Below are 6,439 nucleotides of genomic sequence, written 5' to 3'. Positions count from 1 at the left end.
GTTCACATGTCAACTTGGATAGGCTATGGTATCCAGTTGTTTAGTCAAGCAAGCACCAGTCTAATTGTTACTGTGAAGATATTCTGTACATTTAAATCATCAGTGAGTTGATTGCATCTATGTCTGATTACATCTACAATCAACTAAGGAGATTGCCTTCAACAATAAGAGAAGTCCGATTTAATCAGTCGAAGGCCTCAAAAGGAGAACTGATTATTTCAGCAGACAAAAAAGAATTTCTGTCTCTACTTCAATTAGTTTATCCTATGGGGATTCATTGAAAATCTTCATTGGAGTTCTCAGCTTGTGGCCTGCCCTATGGAATTCAGATTTGCCTGTTCCCACAGTCCTGTGAGATGATTCCTATGATAAATCTCATATTACTATCCTATCAGTTTTGTTACCCTGGAGAACCCTAACACACTCTCCTTATTCCCCGTATCTTCATTTATGCCAAATATCACAAGAAACCCACGATGCCTAGGGCACCTTTCATCCTGAAGGCCACCACCCATGCTATCACTGTCCACCTGGGAAACGTGGGCACACTCAGAGTTCCCTGGGGAACTTGTACTCTACCCGCAGCAAAGCACCCAGCATCTTTTGCATCTGGGGAAACTCCCTCCAGCAGTTTGCCCTGTCTGAAGGCTGGCTCTCCCCGAGGACACTACGTCACCTGAGCCCTCTCAAATAGAGGTTGTTTCTTCTTGTACCCCTCATTCCCTTAATCCCAGGAATTCCCTTAATCCTGCCATCCTCTTTAGACTGTTTCTTTACCTCCTCACTAAAACACAGAGCTTTTAATTTTATATCTTCAAACTATACCATCAATAAGTTCTGCAATCACTCTCCCACTTTCCAGGACTATTTTTATCATATGTATAGATGATTTGAATATCATTCTAACAATCTGGCTATTCACTGACCTGCTCTTCTCCAATTATTTTCACATCCAATTTCACAGTCACTCATCTAGACTCTATTACCAAAAAAAAACACAATTTGTTTTTCTCGTTAATACTCCCAATCCAAGAATTATTCAATCATTTTTACTTCCTCGAAAAACGATTACCTACCAAAGCTTCTCTCTTTATTCTCCAACACTTCCTTCCCATCCTCCTCCTTCTTGGCATAGGAAAAATAAACAGAAGCAGTTAGAAAAGGACCTTCACCAGCTCATACCACAACTACTTGCCTATCTTCACCTGTGCCCATAAAACCTGACTTCCGTCCTGACATTAAGGAGGCACTGGCAGTGCTACTCTCTGTCGGCATTATTGGGTGCTGTGCATTTGATTCTACCCCTTCTCCCCAACTCAACAACATCACTCCTGAAATTGTCCTTTCTCTCTTCTGCACCTTCAATTTCTTCCTTTCTAATGGATTAGTATCATCAACATATAAACCTGCTGAAACTTCTATCATCTTTAAAAAGTTTTTTAAGGTTCGTCTACATTTTTTTCATAGCTTGAGAGCCCATTTATTTTCATTGCTAAATAACACTCCGTTGTATGGTGTACTACTATTTGTTTATCCATTCACCTATTGAAAATTATATTAGCTGCTTCTAATATATGGCAATTATGAATAAAGCTGCTTTAAACATTCATGTGCAGGTTTCTGTGTGGACATCAGTTTCCAACTCACTTGGGAAAATACCTAGGAGTTCAATTTTCTAGTATAATATCTTAGTTTTGCTAGGCTGCTATCACAACAATGACATAATGGGTTGGCATAAGAAAAGGAATTTATTGGCTCACGGTTTCAAATGCTAGAGGTATTGCTCCCTCCCAGGGACAATGGCATCTGGCTGGCCGGCAATCCCTGGGTTCCTTGGCTTTTCTATCACATGACAATGTCATCTACTTTCTCTTCTGTGTTCCTGTTCATTTTGGGCTTCCAGCTCCTCCTTGTGGCTTTCTTTATGCCTGAACTTTTTCTAGAAAGGACTCTGGTAACCTGATTAAGGTCCTCACCTTTTCAGTTAGGTTACACCTTAACTAAAATAAGATCTTCAAGAGGTCACATTTACAAGGGGCTTATACCCATAGAAATGCAGGTCAAGAACATGTGATTGGGGATTACATAATTCCATGTACCACATATGGTGAGCCATATTTTTAGTTTTGTAACAAGTTGCCACACTGTTTTACAAAGTGACTGTGCCATTTTGTATTCTTGCCAGCAATGAATGAGGATTTCCATTGCTTGACATCCTTGCCAGCATTTGGTGCTGTCAGTGTTTTGTATTTTAGCCATTCTAATAGGTGTGTAGTGGGATCCCATTGTTTTAATTTGCAAATCCCTAATGACATTGATGTTGAACACCTTTACATATGCTTTTTGTCATCAGTATATCTTCTTTGGTGCATTGTGCATATTGTTATATGAAATATGCCGGTCTGGAAATGAAAACCTGTCTGGAAACATGCTTTAACTACACAATATTCTAGAAAAAGGAAAAACTACAGGGACAGTACTTGGATCAATGGCTGTCAGGATTCATGATAAGGGAGGCAGAGGCCAGAAGTAGGTGAATCACGGAGCATCTTTAGGACAGTGAAACTGTTCTGTAAGGTACAGTAATGGTGAATACATGACATTATGCTTTTGTCAAAACACATAGAAGAAAATACAAAGAGTGAACTCTAATATCAACAATGGATTTAAGTTAATAATAATGTAATATTGGTTCATCAATTGTAATAAATATGCCACACCAATGTATGTTGATAATTATAACGGAAATTATGCATAGGAGGTAGGAAGAGAGATAAATGGGAACTCGGTAAATTCTGCACATTTTTCTACAAATCTAAAATGGCTCTAAAAAACTCTACTTAAGTTTTTTGATCCCCATTTCCCTATTTCTCTTTCACTATAGTCCCCTAATCCCATTCTTTCTTGAATCCATTTTTAACCTGTATTTTCTCTGCCCACTCCAATGAAACTTCTCTCTGTAGCATCTACCAGTAATCTGTCATTAAATCCAGTGGCCAATTTTCAATCACTATCTCACTTGAACTATAAACATTTGACACAAATGACCATTCCTCCTTCTTGAAACATCTTTGATTGATAATCAGGATACCCTACACTCTTAAAGTCTTTCCTACTATCCTGGACTCTCCTGAGTTTCCATTGTTGATTTTTCTTTATCTCATCAACAGTACAGCTTCCCAGGGCTTAGTATCAAACTTCTCTTTTCTATCTACACTTATTTGGTGATCCACTTAATTCATGGCTCTAATTGTTGTTGATATGCTAATGACTCTAAGAACTTACATCTGCTGTCTAGATTTATACCCTGAACTACTTATTTGTATATCTAACTACCTTTTCACATCTATACTCTGATATAGGATGTGTATCACAATCAATGTATCTCAAACGAAATTTCTTATACGTCTCACAAACTTTTCAATCTCCTAAAGACAAGTGCATCTTTCCCCGGTCAGTCTAACCCCCCAATTTAATCATACTTATTACTCATTTTTTTTACCAGAGATAATACTCAGTTCATTAGTAAACATTGTCAGCACAAGCTTCAAAATGCAGTCAGAATTCTACTCCTTCAGAACGTTACCCCCTCTTACCATCATTGCCATCAGGTGGGTTCAAGCCACAACCACTTCTTGCCCATACTGCGATTGTCTTCTACTCGGGTCTCCTTCCTTCTGTCTTTATCTTTCTTAAATCTGCCCTTGACTTCCTGTAGTCTTTTTTAAACATAGAGGCTTGTATTACTATTATTATGATAATCAGTCACATCATGTCACTTCTCTGTTCCAAACGCTCCGTACACTTCTGTGGTAGACGTAGAAGTGCACTGTTCGGATCCTGTTTCAAACAGGAAACTGCTGCCCAGCTGCAAGGTGTTCAGTCAGCAGACAGCTTCCCATCATCAACCCCCTTTTTTAGCCTCTCCATCACCTATGGAGGGCCACATTGCTTGACATCATGCCCTGGATCCAATGACTAAGCAAGGTGAGAGATAAAGGGCCAGTTATTTCAGTCTGATGTGGGACAACCCTGGTTAATATTTGCTCCAGAGAATCCCTCTGGGTTGGCCAATGTTTTATTGGACCTGCATCACAATTTGATTTTCCCACTTATGTTTGCAACAGCACTCTCTAGACCACCTTCAGCTATATTTCTTTCCAAAGCGTTTATCACTAGCTGACATTTCTTATACTATATGAATATAATGTTTGTCACCCTTCCCCCACTAAAATATATAGTTCTTGAAGTCTAGGATTTTTTTGTTCATTGCTGTACCTCTGGTGTCTAGAAGACTGCCAAGATCTGGTTGTCATTCGATAAATACTTGCTAAAACAATTGAATACTTAGGTAATTTATGAATTTGTCTAACATTCTTAGACATACTCAAAGACAATAAATTATCACATTATCAATCATACAAGTATTGGGGGACTAACATGGATGTAGGTAAGACTCAGTATATCAAGAACTGCCTGCTGTTGCCAAGTGCCAGATATGGCACTTGATGTAATGTTATACTCAGCATTTCTCATTATGTGGATGGCTGATGGAGCGATAGCAATGTGATTTGCAAGTTCCTATAGACACAGAGATGAGACTACAAATCCAAAATGGTGCATGTTTCCAGGTGGGCAGTCCAAATGAAAAGGCTTGGTACTCTTGGCTCATTCCAGCAAATCGTTCTAGTGACACTCAACCCTCTGCCCATCCCACCCACCTACATAAATATATTTTGCAATAAATAAGGTATTTTCCTTACTGCCCTTTGGTTTTATTAGAATACCTCATGACTGAAGTCATTGACATCCTCTGCTGTGTGGGGGCACCCTTTTCCTTAACGTTGGCCTGCCCTACTTAGTCTTAACTGTTTCTTTTATTATTGTCAAATCAAGGTTCTTTATAAATTTGTTACTTAAGTATGATTCACAGAACAGTAGCTGCAGCAGTGACATTATCCGAGAGCTTCCTAGAAATGCAGAATATCAGCTCCTACTCTAGGTCTACTGAATTAAAACCTACATTTTAACAAGATCCCTAGGGAATTTGTATGTACATACACGTTTGAAAGGCAAGCTCCTATCGATCTCAAAGCAGGAGGCTCAGTCTCTTTATCAAAGCCTTCCTGTGACAATACAGACATAAAGTAATATTACCAATAATAAACATAACATTTAATGAGTGCCAGCTCTATTCCAGGCACTATGCCAAGCACTTTGCAAGCATTATGTCATTTTACCCAAGTGGCAATCAGGGACTTTTGCCCTATTTAACAGATATTAAAATCAAGGCTCAAAGAGGTCAAGCCACTTTCCCAAAGTCACAGCTTTCCAGAAGAAAAGCCAGAAGTCAAATCCCAGTTTATCAGATTCCAGAGCTCAAGCTATTCACTTTACCTTGCCTAGTAATTTCTACCAATAATATTTCTACAATCTAATGCAAGAAAAATAGAAAAGGAAACAAGATCTCTTGTGTATTTTCTTAAGTTCCTTAATTAGTTAAAAGTAATTCTTACTTACATTGAGACTGTAAGCACGTGAAGGTAGGAATTTTTATCATTGCCACCGCTGTATCTCCAGTGTCTAGAACAGAACCTAGCATATATTAAGCCCTTAATAAATTTGTTGAATAAACAAATTAATTCATATATTAAAACTTTTTCTATGGCTTATGAAAATAAGTGAAAGTTTGTCTTTACAGATTTCTCTTCCTGTAAGTACTGAACTTTACCTGAAATAGGAATGCTAATGGCTGGTTTGTTGTGTCACTGATGCACTTATCTTCAATGAAAACAGAAGCAATATGATATTATACATCAACAGTAACTCTTCATGATGTCATCTTATCTCAAGCATTTTGACACAGTACAAACTTGAAGGAGCTGTCCTTGGGGCTAAAGATGTATCTTGTCAATCATTTTATTAAGGCACATCAATGTGAAAATGTTAGTCTGGGCATGGCACATTGGTGAATTTTGCGTTAACTGAAAATGTGCAGTTAGTGGTGGCACGATATGCGTTGGGGAATGTTAAGATGTATTACCCAAGGGATTAATAGTGCAGGAGATTCTTGAAGCCAAACATTCTACTTCATCCATCTTGTACATGATTATTTTACAGTAGGACCACTTGTTATTCACCTCCATTCCATTAGGCAACCAAATTATATGCCAAGCTAACTTTATAAATAGACTCCTGAGTAGGTGGGCCATAGCTGAAGGAAAACAGAAATTAAATTCATTCATATAATCTCATCTTTTAGAGCACAAATTGCTTTTTCCATTTATATGTACAGAAACTGTCAGAATTAGTCAGACAGAGGTAGAAAGAGGCATTACTTAAAAATATTTTGGAAAAAGTAGAAGATCTTCAGCATTTCTCTAATACAATAAAAGGATATAACTCTTTATCAGACATGCTGAAAATTACATTGTGGTTA

The 6,439-nt window shown here is 38.0% G+C and overlaps 1 long non-coding RNA gene across 1 annotated transcript; it reads right to left on the bottom strand.

Moving 5' to 3' along the window:
* Nucleotides 1-2,479: 2,479 nt before the first annotated feature.
* Nucleotides 2,480-5,785, bottom strand: LOC143676331 (uncharacterized). Its single transcript, XR_013172007.1, has 3 exons — nt 5,521-5,785; nt 3,597-3,719; nt 2,480-2,570 (listed from the first exon to the last, which is right to left on the bottom strand). It is a non-coding gene; the product is annotated as an uncharacterized LOC143676331 (long non-coding RNA).
* Between the last annotated feature and the right edge of the window lie 654 nt (nt 5,786-6,439).

This window comes from Tamandua tetradactyla, chromosome 3 (genome assembly GCF_023851605.1).
Source record: "Tamandua tetradactyla isolate mTamTet1 chromosome 3, mTamTet1.pri, whole genome shotgun sequence".
NCBI lineage: Eukaryota > Metazoa > Chordata > Mammalia > Pilosa > Myrmecophagidae > Tamandua > Tamandua tetradactyla.
This window is presented reverse-complemented; position numbering and strand designations above follow the sequence as displayed.